The sequence below is a fragment of the Peromyscus maniculatus genome, chromosome 23 (assembly GCF_049852395.1).
Source record: "Peromyscus maniculatus bairdii isolate BWxNUB_F1_BW_parent chromosome 23, HU_Pman_BW_mat_3.1, whole genome shotgun sequence".
NCBI lineage: Eukaryota > Metazoa > Chordata > Mammalia > Rodentia > Cricetidae > Peromyscus > Peromyscus maniculatus.
Genome location: NC_134874.1, coordinates 39767337 through 39788495, shown reverse-complemented (window position 1 = coordinate 39788495; position 21159 = coordinate 39767337).

Below are 21159 nucleotides of genomic sequence, written 5' to 3'. Positions count from 1 at the left end.
TTCCCATACACACCCTGCTGTGGTTGCTTTCTCTTTTCCTGATTTCTCAATTGCTTCACGTCATGGATTCATATCTGAAGATGTGGAGCTAAGACCCAAAGAAAAGGATATTGAAGATAGTAGTACAGGATGTGATTAAATACAGAAGACACTCAATTTGAACCCCATCACAGTTTTGACAAAAGGCCCAAAGTCCAGACACTTTCAAAAGTTAATTTGAATAGGTGAGAGACATGCCATCAAAATACCACAGGCTGGAAAAACAAGCGGTAAGCAAAAACATAAAAACAGAATAATATTATTGTAATCAGGATATACCAAACTCTCAATTAAATATCAAAAATACTAACATTACCATTGCATGGAACTCATGATCAACTGGGCCAAAAAGATGTCACAGCAAAGGGAGATATGAAGCCAACACTTTATCATCTGTTTCTGTGAAGGAATATTTTCCGGTTCTTGAATCATGATGTGCAAAATGCTGGGTGAATCTCTGAAGATATATCCAAATTGATTCACTGAGCAAAAATAAGCCACTATGTGGCAGTCCATTCTAGTCCGTCCACCAGCCCTTAGATAATAAGACAGAGATTCATTAATTATGAAAGTTCAGCCTATAACTTAGGCTTATCTTAACTAGTTCTTATACCTTAAATTAAACCCATTTCTACTAATCTACATACTTCCACATAGTTTGTGGCTGCTACCTCTCTTCTTCATGTATTGCTTGTTCTGATTCCTGGTGTCTCTTTCCTCATCCTAGAACCAGTAGCACATGCAAACTCTGGTCCTGGCACTTTCCTTCCTGTCCATCTTCTCTATCCAAATTGCTGGCTCATCTGAGGCGAATTCCCCTCAGCTAGTCACTGGTTCCACCCCTTGATTCAAGGTATAACTTTATTGGGTAGTCTCAGGAGTGTCTGAATGTGATCAAAACATCTCACAATACTAACTCATGACTTCATGCATTGTATTTTCAATTATTTAAGACAACACAAGTGAAGCCAACACTATTACCTATTCTCTTTAAGCTTCTGATTTCCAAATTTATTTTTACAATGTGATCTTCATTATACTCAAGTATTTATTTTCCAAACAAATATGTGTTACATTCCAAACTGCAAAAATAGTGATCTCATACTTAATTAGGATGTAAAGAAGCTTCTCTTTGGAGCAGATAATGACTAATACAGAGACAAAAAATGAGCAATATATATTCTGTATTGTGGAGAATGATCAGTCTTAAGTGGGACATTTACTTCACGTCAACTCCTACAAGGATTCTGGATCCTTGTGAAAGAGTGGAAAATTGTCAGAGTCAGTGGCTTTGATTTACTATAAGAAACTATTTCTTGGTGCACAAGAAAGCAGTTGAACATATGAACTCACATTAAGTGTGACAATATGCACAGGCCTATTGCAACCACAGAGAGGACTAAATCCATGTATTGAGATGGGAGATAGCAAGGAAGATCTGCTACTCACTGAGAAATTACAGGCTTTTGACATTTGATACATACTTACCAAGAAGAAATACAATTTTTTTAAGCAAAATATCTCTGATATCTCTACAGCATTCCAGAGGATTAGCAAAGAATCCAGACATCTATGGACAAGCCTTATATACTTCATGTTTGAAACTTAGGGCATAAAGTTAAGCTGATAAATATAGGGGTTAAATCTAGATTCCCTAGATTGTGGGGAAAAATCATCAAAACCCACTAACAAAATTCACAAAGAACTAATAAAAATAAATAAGGAATGCCTTGACCTTTGGTCAAACTTGGTGAATTAAAGATGCAGGCAAAGTTATTGCAAAGCTCCTGGTTTTGGTAAAGAGAGTAATATCTCTATACAGAAAACATACACTGTACACAGTGGAAATATTTAGGACCTCCATGGAGCAAAACAAATCTCTCTCACTGTCATCCCACAAGTAAACACACAGAGGCTTTTACTAATTAAAATTGTATGGCCATAGCAAGCTTCTACCTAGCTAGCTCTATATCTTAAATTAGCCCATAATTATTATTTCAATTTGATCCATGTGTGTTTTTGCCTCTTATTTTACCATATTCGGTTGTATAGTACTCCCTTGAATTAGAATCTTACATGGTTTAAATTTATTGCTTCAGATTTCCTGCAGTGTATGTACTCCACATGTTCATGAAATTATCATGTATCTAATGCATACAAAGCATCCATACCCTAAGTAATTTTTTCCTGATTTGAATTGTCCAACTCAATATATTAAAAAAAACAAATATTGAAATCATGTTTTGCCTTTTGTGGGTCAGGGTAATTGTACAAAACAAATGAATAATGCACCACTTGAAATCATGGAAATGTTCAAAGACAATAGCTATCCAAAATATTCAAATGATTATACAAATAATCTAATTAGGCACATAAATATTACTGACGAGGAATTATCTTTAGTTCTATCCTTTTCAGCATTGTGTCTCTATGCCCATTATCACACTCTCTGGTTATAGTTACCTTGTGACTATTTATGTTCCTTGAATGTGTTTTGATATAGATTTCAGCTACTGTTGCACCTCTTAACCTGGAAATAATGTTCCCTCCACTTCAGTATCCAGATGTGTTGTGAACAAAAGTATGGGTAACGTTATTACCCTGTAATATTGCAAGAACCGAAACTGCAATATCCTCTACTTCTCAATAGAAATTATCTCAAAATCATGCAATCATTGCATCTTATATAAAACATGCTATGTTTCATAAAATGCTTTTACACAAAAATTTGGAGGTGTTTATGAGTTTTGTATTAATGAAGTAGTGATATTTAGCCAATCCTTTCTATCCAATGCAGCTCAAGTTCATCATAACAATGTCAATGGTGAAACAACTCTAATTCTACTTCATAAAATCATAGGCAAATATTGATTTTTTTCAATATTTTCTGGTCTATGATTGTGTCTCTTGATACATGGGAAGTTCCTCCCATAATTCTCTTGTCTATATTGTTTTTGGGTATTTGGATGCCTATGGTAAAGACTGACCCTTTTTAATGATTTTTCCATGCAGCAAGGTGCCTCTTGCACTCAGAAAGTCTGTAGGAAAACAGGGAAGAAAACCTACTGACAGAAGAATGCTGAGGTTTTCTTTTGCTAGTTATCAGATGTACATACAGGGAACAATGAAGTCCAACCTTTCTGGTCAACTTTAATGAATCAAGAAATTTGCTGGGAATTATGAAAGTATGGGTGTAAAGGACCTATGCATAAGTCTGTCCAAAATAATGAGGATGTATGGGTTCAAATACATACAGAGTGGTAACTTAAATTGTGTATGTTAAATGGTTCAATAAAATGAAGATGCTATTGTGTAATGATATGTTAGAAAAAGCCTTGCTGGGCTAAATAAAGTTGAAAGGGCCAGATAACCCTAAAGCCAGGCATGATTCAATCAAAATAAATGGGACAACTTACTCTCTATTAATGAGTACTGTCTATGCAAATCTCTCTTTCCCAGGACCTGGAGGAGTTTTAAATATCTCTTTCTATAAATCATGTATGTTTGTATAACAACATTTCATCCCTGTCTAATTACTCCAAAAAAGAGTCTGTCTTAATCCTGGGGATATCAGTAGTCATGTTGAATTCATAAATTTCAAAGCAGCAGCTTAATGTCAAAGCTGAGATTAAGTTTCCTATTAACAGTCTGAACTTTGACTGTCTGTACAATTTTGTCATCTTTTCTCGGTAAATCCTTCATTCACATAGATTTCTGATTTCTCCTTGAACCAGAGTGCATGCTTCTTTACTTTTTGGGCTTTTCCTTGAATGTGTGATATTGTGAGAAACCTCTCACTTGCCTCCATAAAACATGATATCTGAGAAGTATGTCCAATATATCATGTTGTACAAAACACGCAAAAAATGTATCCTGAAATTTCTATAGTAATTTGAATTTAAAGCATGGAAAAGCGTATGTGCTATCCTGTAGCCCTAAACTAAAATTTAGTATAATTATATTCACAATAATTTAAATGTAAAACAACCATGTCAAACAAAAAATGTTAGTCACTATGCAAATGAGGACCTTCATTGAAAATGGTGCATCAAGATTGCTTAATCAATTGTGCCATAATCCCTGATAATGCAATATGTCTATACAGGAGAAAATAGAAACATTATACATGGTATGTTAACCAGGATTTTTTCTTCAATTCATTAACCTAATTACTGCTCTTAAAAACACAGTATCTTGGCCTGGCAGTGGTGGTGCATGCCTTTAATCCAAGCACATGGGAGGCACAGGCAGGTGGATCTCTGTGAGTTCCAGACTATCCTGGGCTACCTAGTGAGTTCCATGAAAGGGGCAAAGCTACACAGAGAAACCCTGTCACGAAAAACCAAAAAAAAACCCCACAATATCTTTAATATAAATAACCAAAATAACTACTTTTTCAGCAGACAAAAGTTAATTCTGGGTATTTGAAATGAAGTTTATCTGAACAGAGAATTATGGAGGGTGAACTATCCAGAGTTTCAAGGATTTTAGAAAAACACACATGCTTAATACCTCAACCACACTTCATGTAGATTCCATTGTATGATGCAAAGTATTACTTCTATTTGTTTAAACAACCTAAGTGACACAGTTGAATATTCCAGGTAGCTCTTAAACTGAGCATGATCACACGTGTACACATCTGCAGTGTATAGAGAAGCAGAGGTTCTCCCTTCTGAAGACAACAAATGCATTTACTGACTTTCACACTGAACTACACTTACCTTATCTTGAACAAAGTTATAGAAGACTCTAGACTGGCATCTCGACAAAGGATATATTGAACTTCTATGCCCTAATATCTTGTGACTTATTGTAGGAAATGGTTCATTTGATGTGATGATCAATGTGGATAAGGTAATTATTAGTGGATCTGTTGTAGTTGGAACTCTATCATACAGAATCTCCCATGGCATGGACAAGATGAACAACTTTAATGCCAGAACTTCAGGGTCTTTACTTCATGACATTCAGAGGGTAAAATGTCATTTCTTTGTCAAAAGCTCAGAGAACAATCAGGCCTATGGAAAGTTTGAGTTCCTGTGATCTAGAGTTGTGCAACAAAAATATCTCATGCTTTAAACACTCAGATTTGGATCATTATTTTTATTTTACCAGAATGTCATTGCTACATTACCAGTTTATAGACAGTTGGTCTGGTGCAACTCATATTACGATAAATGATCTGTGTAACTCAGCATGAAACATGGAATTCCTGACATTATTTTTTACTAGTATCTGAAAGCAGTTAATTCATATTATCACAAGAAACTTCTCATATCCTCCGGATATATATATATATATATATATATATATATATATATATATATATATATATATGTAATGTATACATATATAGTCTTACTAGCATGAGAGTAGACATCAAAACCTGTAATATTTTCATTATACTTTATTGAAAATTGTGGAAATAGAATCAAAATGGACACTGTGATAGAGAAATCTTAAAAACTGTCATTCTTGAGTGACTCTGTCTCTGATTTAGCATTAATTTTATTTATTTTTAATTAGATCATTGAGTGAGGAGTTTGCTTAGAGTACTTTCACCTAAGCTCAGATTTTATTGATTCCCTTCCCCATATTCTACCCCTGTATGCATATGGAGAGCCATGTGACTTCTCCAGGGGACAAGGCCTCAGAACAGCACAAACTCATTATCCTTGTGAAAGGCCCTTGAGCATCTGACTCATTTTGACAAGGACAATGAATAGTTCCCTGCATGATTCTACGCAAGACCCCAGGAGCATCTGTGCTACCTACTTTCCCTGCTCTCTTTATACAAACTATATGGCTAGCTGCCTCTAGTTTCACTTTCACAGAGCTACAGATAAAATGGCTATTACAAGAGAAAAACATCCTGCTGGTGAATTTCCTCTAGGTGAGTCAATGGGGGCATTGTTAAAAATACACAGTGTGCCTGATTAACCCCCTAAAGATTTGTTGTTTCACATGTGATTATAAATTCAGGATTTTCAAGAATAGGATGTTTCCGTTCCAATACACCTTAAAATTATCCTGAAAGAGTCACAGTTGTTAATGATATTAAAATTGTGCATAACTGTTCAGAGAGAATGATTCTAAGTGCAAGAGTCTAGGAGAAATGATAGTTCTGAGATTATAATTTCATATTCCCCATGAAACAGCACACTCAGCTGGGATTCCCTATAATCCTCGGGGATAGGACATTGTGGAATGCTTTTATCAAATATTCAATCCCAACTTCACAAGCTTTAACAAGGGGAGAATAAATACTCCTCCCGCTTCACATTTTAAATCATGCTCTCTTTGTACTTTGTGATCCTAATTTAGACTCTGAGGGCATTTCTGCTTCCCAGAGGCACTCTGATTACCAATTACCTAAAAAACCTATGGTTAGATGCCAATATACACTAACAAAAACAACAAAACAGAAAAATTAAATAGAAGGACCAAATGTCTTTTATACTTTTGAAAGATATTATGCTTGTAACTATTTACAGGATGCTGATACACCACTTTGGATTCCAGACTATTCTCATGCATTTCTTCAGATGTCCTCTGTCAAAATGATAGCATCTCATTTTTTAAGATGGATTACCTTTTTTGTACTATAAAATATTTTTGGACACTTACCATTAATTTTGTTGTTCCTCTTGGTTTGTTTTTAATTTAAGTTATTCTGTTTCCAGTCCTCTACAAAAAATTAAACCTTGCTCTTTACATACTCCTTCCTGACATTCACAAGCTCCACCTTAAAAAAAAGGCCAGGCAGTAGTGGCATACATCTTTATTCCCCGCACTTGGGAGGCAGAGCCAGGAGGATCTCTGTGAATTCGAAGCCAGGCTGGTGCAGAGCAAGATCCATGACAGGCACCAAAGCTACTCAAAGAAAGCCTGTCTCAAAAAACCAAAGGAGAAAAGTAGGGGATGATTGGAACCATGTGAATTTTTTGGGGGACAAGGCCAGAGAATAACATGAACAAATTGTTGTTGTGGCAAGGCCCTTGAGATTAAGACCCATTTTGGCTAGCCAGTAGATGGTTCACTGCTTAGTTCTGGGCATAATAACCCCAACAGCATATGTGCTACCTGCTCACACTGCTTTCTTTATACAAACCATATTGCTGGCTGCCTCTAGATTCACTGTCTCAGAGTCATGGATAAAATATCTATTGCAAGACAAAAACATTCCCCTGGTGGAGCTCCTCTGGGTGGGCATTGTTGAAAATATACAGTGTACCTGATTCAGTCACTAACAATGTGATGTTTCAATTGTGATCATGTATTCATGATTCTCCTAACAGGATGCTGCCTTTCCAACACACTTTGTGCCTGAAAGAGTCATAGTAATTCATGACATTAAAAGTTTTCATAACTGTTCTGGAGAGAGTGATTCTAACCACAAGTGTCTAGTAGAAATGCTGGCTCTGTGTTTATAATTTCATAATACCCAAGAGACAGAGCACACTCAACTGGGATGCTGTATAATCCTTAGGGACAGGCCATTGTGGAATGCTTTCATCAAATGTTAAAACCACAACTTCACAAGCCTTAACAAGGAGAGTATAAATATTTCTCCCCCTTCACAATTTAAATCATGCTCTCTTTGTATTTAATTACCTTAATTTAGACTCAGAGGACATTTCTACTTCCGAGAGACACTCTAATTACTAATCTAATTACCTACAAACCTGTGGTTAGATGGAAATGTATATTAACCAAAAGAAAAAGAACAAATGTCCTTTTGACTACCAGTAGAGATTATGCTTGTATCTTTTTGCAGTATGCTGATACATCAACCTGGTTTCCAGACTGTTTTATTAGGCAATATGTCAGGCTCTCAAATTCTACCTCTGCCCCTATTGAACCATAGGCATTTATGCTATGGAAACAATTGTTAATCACTTTTCTCATCCTAAATGCTTCATTACTGCCCTGATTTTCTATCATTGGAACTATAACTGTCTTTACTATGGCCTTTGTACAACAAGTACATATGGCTGATCATATTAATACACTGTCTTGAAATGTTTCTCTTGCTCTTTTTACTTAAGAATCTACTGATGAGGGCCTTGTGAATAGGGTTAATACACTGGAGAAAGCAGCCTTATACATAGGTACACAGATTCAACCTATTGAAATGAGACCTACTTCAATTTGTCAAACAAAATATACATGGTTTTGTGCTACACCATTGTCTTACAATGGTTCTCATTATCCATGGGAACAAATTCAGGCTCATATTAGACGAATATGGAATAGTTCTAATCTAGATATAAGTATTCATTTCTCCGTAAGCAAATTCCAATTATTTCTCATGCACATTTTCAGGTGTGCTCTCCCAAAAAGATTGCATCTCATTTTTAAAATTCGATTACCTTTTTTGTACTATAAATTGTTTTTGGGACATTTATCATTAATTTGGCTGTTGCTCTTGGTTTAATTTTAATCTTAATTCTTCTGTTTCCAATCCTCTACAAAAAAAATTAAGATTTGCCCTTTGCATAGTCCTTCCTGATGTTTTAAGTTCCAATTACAAAGAAAAGGAGATGCCAGGACCATGATACTTCTTTGGAGGACAAAGACTAAGAATAGAATAAACAAATTCTTATTGCAAGGCCCATGAGAATACAACTCATTTTGCAAAGTCAGTGGATAGTTCCCTGCATAATTCTCAGCATGACCCCAAAAGCCTATCTATGCACTACCTGCTCATGCTGCTTTTTCTATCCTAAGCAGTTGCTCACTGCCTCTAGTTTCACTTTCTCAGAGCTACTGATAAAATAGCTATTATAAGATTAAAACATCCCCCTGAAAACTGTCTTCTGTGTGAGCCAGAGGGGATGTTGTTCACAATATATATTGTGCCTGATTCAGCTCCTAAAGCTTTTGATATTTTAAGTGTGACCATGAATTTAGAATTCTCAAGGTCAAGATGTTGCCTTTTCAATGCTCCTTGTGATTAGTCTAAAAGAGTCAGAGCAGTTCATGACATTACAAACTTGCATGACAGTTCTGGAGATAACTGTTCTAACATCAGGAATCTAGGAAGAATGGTAATGAAAAGAAATCAAGAGTTATTGATAAGAGTCTAGGAACATGGAATGAAGCAGAATTATAGAAATCCACAATGCCCACATTTCTAGTGGCTTTGCCAAGACTGTGAAAATTTGAGAGGAGGCAAACATGATAAAAGGCATAAGCGATGCCGACTATTAAGAGAAAGCTTTTTTTTTCCATTTTTTTAAATTATTTTACAACACCATTCAGTTCAACATAATAGCCACAGATTCCCCTGTTCTCCCCCTCTCGTCCCCCCTCCCCCCAGCCCACCCCTATTCCCACCTCCTCCAGATCAAGGTCTCCCCCTAGGACCCGGGTCGACCTGGTAGACTCAGTCCAGGCAGGTCCAGTCCCCCCCTCCCAGACCGAGCCAAGTGTCCCTGCATAAGTCCCAGGATTCAAACAGCCAACTCATGCAACAAGCCCAGGACCCGGCACCAATGCACAGCTGCCTCCCAAACAGATCAAGCCAAATGACTGTCTCACGCATTCAGGGGGCCTGATCCAGTTGGGGGCCCCTCAGCCTTTCGTTCATAGATCCTGTGCTTCCATTCATTTGGTTATTTGTCCCGGTGCTTTATCCAACCTTGGCTTCAACAATTCTCGCTCATATAAACCCTCTTCTTTCTCACTAATTAGACTCCCAGTGCTCCACCAGGGGCCCAGCTGTGGATGTCTGCATTCAGATTCCTCAGTCCTTGGATGGGGTTTATGGCACAACTATCAGGGTGTCTGGCCATCCCATCACCAGAGTAAGTCAGTTCCTGCCGTCTCGCGACCATTGCCAGCAGTCTTTTGTGGGGGTATCTTTGTGGATCTCCATGGGCCTCCCTAGCTTTCTGCTTCCTCCCCTTCTCACCCTATCATGTGGTCTTCATTTACCATGGTCCCCTATTCCTTGTTCTCCCTCTCTTTTCTTGATCCAGCTAGGATCTCCCACTCTCTTTCCCTCGACTGTCGCTCTTCATTGCTCCCACTCATGACCAGGCTGTTCATGTAGATCTCGTCCATTTCTCTGTGTCTTTTTTGGGGGTCCCGTTTTCCATGTAGCCTCATTGGTGATGTGAGTAGCAGTCCAGTCATCCTTGTTCCACATCTAGCATCGTCCTATAAGTGAGTACATACCATATTTGTCTTTCTGAGTCTGGGTTACCTCACTCAGGATGATTTTTTCTAGATCCATCCATTTGCCTGCAAACCTCATGGTGTCATTGTTTCTCTCTGCTGAGTAGTATTCCATTGTGTATAGGTGCCACAATTTATTTATCCATTCTTCAGTTGAAGGGCATCTAGGTTGTTTCCAGGTTTTGACTATTACAAACAAGGCTGATATGAACATAGCTGAGCAAGTGCTCTTGTGGTATGATTGAGCATTTCTTGGGTATATGCCCAGGAGTGGTATAGCTGGATCTTGGGGGAGATTGATTCTCAATTTTCTAAGAAAGCACCATATTGATTTCCAAAGTGGTTGTATAAGCTTGCATTCCCACCAGCAGTGGAGGAGAGTTCCCCTAGTTCCACATCCTCTCCAGCATAAAGTGTCTTCAGTGTTTTTGATCTTAGCCAATCTGACAGGCGTAAGGTGGTATCTCAGAGTTGCTTTGATTTGCATTTCCCTGACGATTAGGGATGTTGAGCAATTCCTTAAATGTCTTTCAGCCATTGGGTTTCCTCTGTTGAGAATTCTCTGTTTAATTCTAAAGCCCATTTCTCAGTTGGACTGTTGGTTGTTTTGATGTCTAATTTCTTGAGTTCCTTATATATTCTGGATATCAGTCCTCTGTCAGATGTGGGGTTGGTGAAGATCTTTTCCCATTCTGTAGGCTGTCTCTTTGCCTTGTTGACCGTATCCTTTGCTCTACAAAAGCTTCTCAGTTTCAAGAGGTCCCATTGATTGATTTTTTGTCTCAGTGTCTGCGCTACTGGTGTTATATTTAGGAAGTGATCTCCCATGTCAATGCGTTCAAGACTATTTCCTACTTTCTCTTCTAGCAGGTTCAGAGTAGCTGGATTTATGTTGAGGTCTTTGATCCACTTGGACTTAAGTTTTGTGCACAGTGACAGATATGGATCTATTTGCAGCCTTCTACACGTTGATATCCAGTTATGCCAGCACCATTTGTTGAAGATGCTTTCTTTTTTCCATTGTACACTTTTGGCTTCTTTGTCAAAAATTATATGTCCATAGGTGTGTGGGTTAATGTCAGGGTCTTCAATTCGATTCCATTGGTCCACATGTCAGTTTTTATGCCAATACCAAGCTGTTTTTATTACTGTAGCTCTATAGTAGAGCTTGAAGTCGGGGATTGTGATGCCTCCAGAAGTTGTTTTATTGTACAGGTTTCTTTTAGCTATCCTGGGTTTTTTGTTTTTCCATATGAAGTTGAGTATTATTCTTTCCAGGTCTGTGAAGAATTGTGTTGGTATTTTGATAGGGATTGCATTGAATCTGTAAATTGCTTTTGGTAAGATTGCCATTTTTACTCTGTTAACCCTACCTATCCATGAGCATGTGAGATCTTTCCATTTTCTGACATCTTCTTCGATTTCTTTTTTCAGGGACTTAAAGTTCTTGTCATATAGGTCCTTCACTTGCTTGGTTAGTGTTACCCCAAGGTATTTTATGTCATTTTTGGCTATTGTAAAGGGTGATGTATCTCTAATTGCCTTCTCAGCTTATTGTCAATTGTATATAAGAGGGCTACTGATTTTTTTGAGTTGATCATGTATCCTGCTATGTTGCTGAAGGTGTTTATAAGCTTTATCCATTCCTGGGTGGAATCTTTGGAGTCACTCACGTATACTATCATGTCATCTGCAAATAGGGAAAGCTTGACTTCTTTCTTTCCAATTTGAATCCCCTTAATCTCCTTATGTTGTCTTATTGCTCTGGCTAGAACTTCAAGTACTATATTGAATAAGTATGGGGAGAGTGGACAGCCTTATCTCGTTCCTGATTTTAGTAGAATTGCTTTGAGATTCTCTCCATTTAATTTGATGTTGGCTGTTGGTTTGCTATATATTGCCTTTATTATGTTTAGGTATGTTCCCTGTATTCCTGATTGCTCCAAGACTTTTATCATGAAGGGGTGTTGGATTTTGTCAAATGCCTTATCTGCATCTAGTGAGATGATCATGTGGTTTTTTCTTTGAGTTTGTTTATATGGTGTATTACATTGATGGACTTTCGTATGTTGAACCACCCTTGCATCCCTGGGATGAAGCCTACTTGATCATGGTGGATAATTGTTCTGATGTGTTCTTGGTGTCTGTTTGCCAGTATTTTATTGAGTATTTTTGCATCAATGTTCATGAGGGAGATCGGTCTGTAGTTCTCTTTCTTTGTTGCATCCTTGTTTGTTTTAGGAATCAGGGTAATTGTAGCCTCATAGAAGGAGCTTGGTAATGTTCCTTCTGTTTCTATTATGTGGAACAATTTAGAGAGTATTGGTATTAACTCTTCTTTGAAGATCTGGTAGAATTCTGCGCTGAAACCATCTGGTCCTGGGCTTTTTTTGGTTGGGAGACCTTTAATGACTGTTTCTATTTCCTTAGGGGTTATTGGACTATTTAAATAGTTTATCTGGTCTTGATTTAACTTACGTATGTGGTATCTATCCAGAAAAATGTCCATTTCTTTTAGGTTTTCCAGTTTTGTGGAGTAGAGGTTTTTGAAATATGACCTTATAATTCTCTGGATTTCCTTAATGTCTGTTGTTATGTCCCCCTTTTCATTTCTGATTTTGTTGATTTGGATTCTCTCTCTCTCTCTCTCTGTCTTTTGGTTAGTTTGGATAAGGGCTTGTCTATCTTGTTCATTTTCTCAAAGAACCAGCTCTTTGTTTCATTAATTTTTTGTATTATTCTCTTAGTTTCTAATTTATTAATTTCACCTCTCACTTTGATAATTTCCTGGCATCTATTCTTCCTAGGAGACTTTGCTTCTTCTTGTTCTAGAGCTTTCAGATGTGCTGTTAATTCACTAGTGTGGGATTTCTCCAACTTCTTTATGTGGGCATTTAGTGCTATGGATTTCCCTCTTAACACTGCTTTCATAGTGTCCCATAAGTTTGGATATGTGGTGTCTTCATTTTCATTGATCTCTAGGAAGTCTTTAATTTCTTTCTTTATTTCTTCCTTAACCCATTGGTGATTCAGTTGAGCATTATTCAGTTTCCAAGAGATTGTAGGTTTTCTGTAGTTTTTGTTGTTGTTGAAATCTAGCTTTAAACCATGGTGGTCTGATAGAACACAGGAGGTTATTCTGATTGTTTTGTATCTGTTGAGATTTGCTTTGTGGCCAAGTATGTGGTCAATTTTAGATAAAATTCCATGGGGTGCTGAGAAGAAGGTATATTCTTTCTTGTTAGGATGGAATGTTCTGTAGATATCTATTAGGTCCAATTGGGTCATGACATCAGTTAAGTCCTTTATTTCTCTGTTAAGTTTTGATTTGGGAGATCTGTCCAGTGGTGAAAGTGGGGTGTTGAGATCTCCCACTATTAATGTGTGGGGTTTTATATGTGGTTTAAGCTTTAGTAATGTTTCTTTTACATATATGGTTGCCCTTGTGTTTGGGACATATATGTTCAGAATTGAAACTTCATCTTGGTCGATCTTTCCTGTGACGAGGATGTAATGTCCTACTTAATCTCTTTTGATTGATTTTAGTTTGAAGTCTATTTTGTTGGATATTAGGATGGATACCCCTGCTTGTTTCTTTTTTTTTTTTTTTTTTTTTTGGTTTTCTGAGACAGGGTTTCTCTGTGTAGCTTTGCGCCTTTCCTGGGACTCACTTGGTAGCCCAGGCTGGCCTCGAACTCACAGAGATCCGCCTGCCTCTGCCTCCCGAGTGCTGGGATTAAAGGCGTGCGCCACCACCGCCCGGCCCTGCTTGTTTCTTAAGACCATTTGATTGAAAAGTCTTTTACCAGTCTTTTATTCTTAGGTAGTGTCTGTCTTTGAATTTGAGATGTGTTTCTTGTATGCAGCAGAAAGATGGGTCCTGCTTTCGTATCCATTCTGTAAGTCTATGTCTTTTTATAGGTGAATTAAGTCCGTTGATATTAAGGGATATTAATGACCTGTGATTCTTCATCCCTGTTATTTTTGGTGGTAGTGTGTGTGTACTTCTCTTCTTTGGGGTTTACTGTTGTGGCTTTATCTATTGCCTGTGTTTTCAAGTGTGTATCTGACTTCCCTCGTTTGGAATTTTCCTTCTAGTGCTTTCTGTAGGGCTGGGTTTGTGGATAGGTATTGTTTAAATCTGGCTTTGTCTTCGAATGTCTTGTTCCTTCTGTCTATGATGATTGAAAGTTTTGCTGGGTATATTAGTCTGGGCTGACATCCATGGTCTCTTAGTGTCTGCATTACATCTGTTCAGGTCCTTCTGGCTTTCAAAGTCTCCATTGAGTAATCGGGTGTTATTCTGATGGGTTTACTTTTATAGGTCACTTGGCCTTTTTCCTTGGCTGCTCTTAATATTCTTTCTTTATTCTGTCCATTTTGTTGTTTAATTATTATGTGTCGAGGGGACTTTTTTGGGGGGGGGGTCTAGTCTGTTTGGTGCTCTATAGGCTTCTTGTATCTTCCTAGGCATTTCCTTCTTTAAGTTGGGAAAGTTTTCTTCTATAATTTTGTTGAATATATTTTCTGTGCCTTTGAGTTGGTATTCTTCACCTTCTTCTATTCCTATAATTCGTAGGTTTGGTCTTTTCATGGTGTCCCAAATTTCTTGGACATTTTGGTTCATGACTTTGTTGGCTTTAGTGTTTCCTTCGACTGATGAAACTATTTCTTCTACTGTGTCTTCAATGCCAGAAATCCTCTCTTCCATCTCTTGCATTCTGTTGGTTATACTTGCATCTGAAGTTCCCGATCTTTTACTCAGGTTTTCTATTTCCAGCATTCACTCTGTTTGTGTCTTCTTTATTTTTTCAATTTCCCTTTTCAGTTCTTGGACTGTTTCCTTTGTTTGTTTCGTTACTTTTTCATGATTTTCTTTCAGTGCTTTATTGTTTTCTTGCAGGACTTTATTGTTTTCTTCCAGGAGTTTATTGTTTTCTTGGAGGGCTTTATTGTTTTCTTGGAGGGCTTTATTGTTTTCTTCTATTTTGTTTGCTCTTTCCTCTAGTTGTTTATAGCGTTCTTCCAATTTTCTTGTCTTTTCCTCTAAACAAGCCTCTACCTTCTTCATGAAGTTACTCATAAGGCTACTTTCTTCTGCTTCTTCCAGTTTTTGGTGTTCAATGTCTAGATGTTGGAGGGGGGCTAGGTTCTGGTGATGCTCTGTTGCTCTTCATTTTTTGTATGTACTTCTGCCTTGACGTCTGCCCATCTCCTCGTAGTTCCTTCTTGGTCTTATCAGTGTACTTGTTTCAGAAAGAGCTGACAGATTCAGGAAGTCTCTCTCTCTTGTCCAAAAGGGAGTTCTCTTGTCCAACTCTCTCTGGTCCAGAAGCAAGAGAAAGCTTTTAAGTTATGACTTTTGTAGGATGATAAGAAAAAACCTGGTATATCCCCCAAAGGACATTGCTGTGGGATGTTCTGTATGTCCTGTGGGAGCCTGTTCTCCGGTTCCTCCTGGCTTTACCCAGCAGGTTCACATAGACGATGATTGGGACCACAGGCCTGAATGCAGGTGTTTGAGATGGTCTGCACTTGGCTGAGCTGTGGGATGGTCTGTATGTCAAGTTGCTCTGACTAGTCAATAAATAAAACCTGATTGGCCGTGGCTAGGCAGGAAGTATAGGCAGGACTAACAGAGAGGAGAAATAAAAGAACAGGAAGGCAGAAGGAGACACTACCAGCCACCGCCAGGACAAGCACTATGTAAAGATGCTGGTAAGCCACGAGCCCTGTGGAAAGGTATAGATTTATGGAAATTGATTAATTTAAGACATAAGAACAGTTAGCAAGAAGCCTCCACATCCATACAGTTTGTAAGCAATATAAGTCTCTGAGTTTACTTGTTTGGGTCTGAGCGGCTGGGGGACGTGTGGGTGACAAAGATTTGTCTGACTGTGGGCCAGGCAGGAAAACTCTAGCTACAAATGGTGCCCAATGTGTTGGCCAGAGTTTCTACATAAAACCTGAGAAAAAGATTCTAAAATGGAGCTAAAAACAGCTTCCTAATTGTCTCTCTCAAATGAGTGGCAGCTGCTGATTTTAGCTACTGGTGCATTCCCAGCATCTGCAAATGGCATATTAAGCTGCATGGTGTATTTAGCCTTTGCTAGTACAAAACAAAACAGGTTTCTGGGCTACACGCTGCTCGGATAAAAGCATAGACCAACAATAGCTCCCAGAGCTGGTGGTAAACAGACCACCACCATGTTGGGAAGCTGGGGTGGGTGGAGTCAGCAGCCATAGCACCGATTCAGTCTTACAAATGCTCCAGTTTAAAGCAATAGATTCACAATAAGACAGATTCAGATGGAACAAGACTTTAAATGCTTTACAATGTGTGTAAAAATGTACATAGGCTAGGAAGAGAGAGGAAAAGGAACATAGACAGTTATATAAAGAAATAGAAAGTTTTAAAAAATAAAGTTTTTAAAGAGAAAGTAAAAGTAATATAAAAATAAGCCATGTAAAGATGGATATTACATAGAGAGTCTGTATTATATTGTCTTTGGGATTTTTAACTGCACAAAGACATTTGATTGTAAAGACTGCTCAGTTAAATCAATGTGTATATTTTAAAGGTATTTCAATTTCTAAATTTATGTCTAAGTATGTGTTGCTTTGGAAAGGAGACTCTGCTTTTGTTCCCACAGAAAGTCAGAGGCTATGTATTTGTTCCAGTTTAAGATACATCAGGTTTGACCAGCCAAGAGCCCCTGAAAGGTCTCTGATGACACCATGGCCTAGATGATCCAACATCCAGAATGGTTTGAAGGCAACTGGCTCAGACAATACAGCCTCATGGACTATTCCATAATCCTAAAATTTTCTTTGTATCCCCATAAGATACAGCGCCCCCTCCAGCACGAAGTAGTAAGAGAAGCTATGCCCAAATTCCCAAATTATATGTACTTTCACTTTGTTAAGGTTAAAACCTTCCTTTTGGAAAAAAGGGGGGAAGTGCTGTGGGATGTTCTGTATGCCCTGTGGGAGCCCGTTCTCGAGTTCCTCGTGTCTTTACCCAGCAGGTCCACATAGACGATGATTAGGACCACAGGCCTGAGTGCAGGTGTTTGAGATGGTCTGCACTTGGCTGTGCTGGGGGATGGTCTGTATGTCAAGTTGCTCTGACTAGTCAATAAATAAAACCTGATTGGCCATGGCTAGGCAGGAAGTATAGGCAGGACTAACAGAGAGGAGAAATAATTGAACAGGAAGGCAGAAGGAGACACTGCCAACCACCACCAGGACAAGCAGCATATAAAGATGCCAGTAAGCCACGAGCCATGTGGCAAGGTATAGATTTATGAAAATGGATTAATTTAAGATATAAGAACAGTTAGCAAGAAGCCTGCTACAGCCATACAGTTTGTAAGCAATATAAGTCTCTGTGTTTACTTGTTTGGGTCTGAGCAGCTGGGGGACTGACTGGTGAGAGAGATTTGTCCTGGCTGTGGGCCAGGCAGGAAAATTCTAGCTGCAGGACATAGAGAAGTACAGAATGAAGAATGAATTGATTCAGCCTTGGCTGATGAGTTAATTGTGAGAAATTTAATTTGACTAGAAGGAAAAACCTCTTTCTTTTTGCATGATGCCCTAACTGTAAATGTTGCCAAGTGGGCACACTGTTTGACCTGTAGGTGTGCCTAGTTTGAAAACTTTCTTCATCATTTGTAATACTGCTTATGCTTCTAACATTAAAGCTATGAATCAAATAGGACATGATTATCAATGAGCAAGATGGGGGACAGACAGGGAGTGAGGTAAAGAAACAAATTGGTAATTATTTTAACCATTATTAGAAACATAAGGAAATAAATCTGATTATAAAACTGTTCATGCAAACTATTGAAACTGTATATTAAAAAACTGCCCAGGCTATCCAGGGCCATTTGTTTGAATCAGGTGGTCATAGTTTCTTCAATGCACTGACTTCACAATCCGTTCCAGGTTATTGGACTCCTCTGGAACAAGGCTCCAGACATATACATCCTCAGGGTATCCTTATGCCTCATTATAGCTACCTCATTTCCATGTGTTTTATTTCCAGTCCCTTCTTTAAATAGCTATGTTCTTCCTTAAAGGAGACTATTTTTCCTGTTCTGAACATTTCTTTCTCCATCTTTCCCTTGGCACCTCGAACAGTAACAACTCTTTCCCTGAAAGATAGCCCTAAAGGAGGAGGTTTTAAAGATAGTTCCAACTCAGGTGTCTCAGGGCTCTATTTCCAGAACTGAATGGTGTTTTCAGTCATAGGGACTTACATTCTGCCTCTTACAAGAATCTTTCGTACAAGTCTATCCAACAACTCTACAAAGTGCTTCTCAATGCAGATTTGGGGGTTTTCGTAATTTGACCTTTGTATTTTCAGGGGACCATTGTCAGTGGAAAGGAAATATTTATTTAAAGTGTGTGTGTGTGTGTGTGTGTGTGTGTGTGTGTGTGTGTGTGTGTGTTTACTGACTTACATGTGTTATAGTTGTTTTTGTCTAGATATTTAATAGTATGATTCTATATGGGCTTTTCAGACATCTTTATGGTTATTTTTATTCTCCTTCCCTGCACATACAAAGACACACAACTGCAGAAAGAGACACACACATGGTAACACAAACACACACATACACAATCAGGAGAAAATGTCACATTCTATCACACACACAAACACACACAGAGAGACACACACAGAGAGACACAAATATACAAACACAAGAAAAGGAGATATAAAGAGAAAGAGAGAGAATCTTTGATATGAGTGACATTTGTGTGTACAGGTGATGGAAAAGGCCAGTATATATCCCTTACCTGTTGCTAGCTACTAATCTCAATCTTGTTACCTAGAAAAACAAGTCTCAACAATAAAACACTTTAATAAAGTAAACACGTCGAAACAATATAGATTAATGTTTCAGAAAAATTAATGCATTAGTTTTTTAAAAATTAAATGTTAACTTTGTTTTTGTCATATTTTCTGTGATGAGTTTTAATGACATTTAACAATGAATACATGTTTTTTAAAAATAGTTATCAATTCTTTTGTTTTCCACTTTCCATAATTTAGACTGTTATATGACCACTAGTTAATATTCTCCAGTGAATTACTGCAGAACTCAGACCTACTTAGATTTTACTGTATTATTCTCTGTTGTAGATTTTAGAAACTGTCTTCCATGGGGCATTTTGCACAACTCAGCTCAGCCTCCATGCCTCTACTTCAAAAGTACTGCTTGTTAACATCATACTGTCTACCACTAGGCTAAACATTCATATTCTATACGTAGGTCTCAGTTGTTTAACAAGGTATTTCAAATCTGTCTTCTCTCTGTTAGTTCTCCACAGAAAAAGGACTTTCTTTCCTTCTATGTACAAAATATTATTAAAAGGGAAGGAGCTTCTATGATAAATCTGAATCACAGAAATTACTTCACACTTTAAGAAAAAATAGTCACTGACTAAGCCAAATCTCAAAGTCAGAATCCAGTTTGAAAGGTTTATATTTTTTTATTATAGATTTACTATTCATTTTACATATCAACCACAGATTCCCCTGTCCTCCCTCCTCCCACTCCCAGCCTTCACCCACAAATCACCCCCCATTCCCACCTCCTCCAAGGCAAGGTCTCCCGTGGGGAGTCAGCAGAGCCTGATATATTCAGCTGAGGCAGGTCCAAGCCCCTCCTCCCTGCACCAAGGCTGTACAAAGTGTCACACCATAGACACTAGGCTCCAAAACGCCAACTCATGCACTAAGGACCAGTCCTGATCCCACTGCCGGGGGAGGCGGGGAGGCTAAATAGTTCCAGCTGAAACAACTGTCTCGCTTATCCAGAGGGCCTAGTCCACTACAATGGGGGCTCCACAGTTCATGTGTTTTCACAAATTTGGCTAGCTGGCTCTGCACTTTTCCCAGTCATGGTCTCGATATCTATTGGTCATAGAACCCCTCCTTGCTCTTGTCAATTGGACTCCTGGAGCTACACCTACAACCTGGGCTTGGATCTCTGCATCTGCTTCCATCAGTCACTGGATGAGACTTCTGTGATGACAGTTAGGGTATTCAGCCATCCGATTATCAGAGTAGGTCAGCTCAGTCACCTTCTCGACCATTGCCAGTAGTTTATGGGTGAGTCATCTTTGGGGATTCCTGGGGACCTCCCTAGACCTCTGCTTGTCTCTATTGCTATGGTGCCTTCATTTATGTTAGTATCTCTTTGCTTGTTCTCCGACTCTGTTCCTGTTCCAGCTCGAACCTCCCGCTCCCCTAAGCTCTCATCCGACCGTCCCTTGCCGTCCATTACCCTCCATCACCCCAGTTTTCTCACGTAGATCTCATCCATTTCTCCTTTGCTGGGTGATCCATGTGTCTATCCTAGGGTTCTCCTTACTAGCTAGCCTCCCTGGAGCTGTGGGTTGCATTCTGGATATCCTTTGCTTTACATCGAGTATCACTTATGAGTGAGTATATACCATGTTTGTCGTTCTGAGTCTGGGTAAAATCACTCAGGATTATATTTTCTATTTTTTTTTGTTTTTGAGACAGGGTTTCTCTGTGTAGCTTTGCGCCTTTCCTGGAACTCACTCTGTAGCCCAGGCTGGCCTCGAACTCATGGAGATATGTCCTGCTCTAGTATCTGTCCATTTGCCTGCAAACCTCATGATGTCACTGTTTTTCTCTGCTGAGTAGTACTCCATTGTGCATATGTACCACATTTTCTTCATCCATTCTTCAGTAGAAGGGCATCTAGGTTGTTTCCAGGTTCTGGCTATTACAAATAATGCTGCTGTGAACATAGTTGAGCATGTGTCCTTGTGGTATGATTGAGCATTCCTTGGGTATATGCCCAAGAGTGGTATAACTGGGTCTTGAGGGAGATTAATTTCCAATTTTCTGCGAAAACACAATACTGATTTCCAAAGTGGCTGTACAAGTTTGCA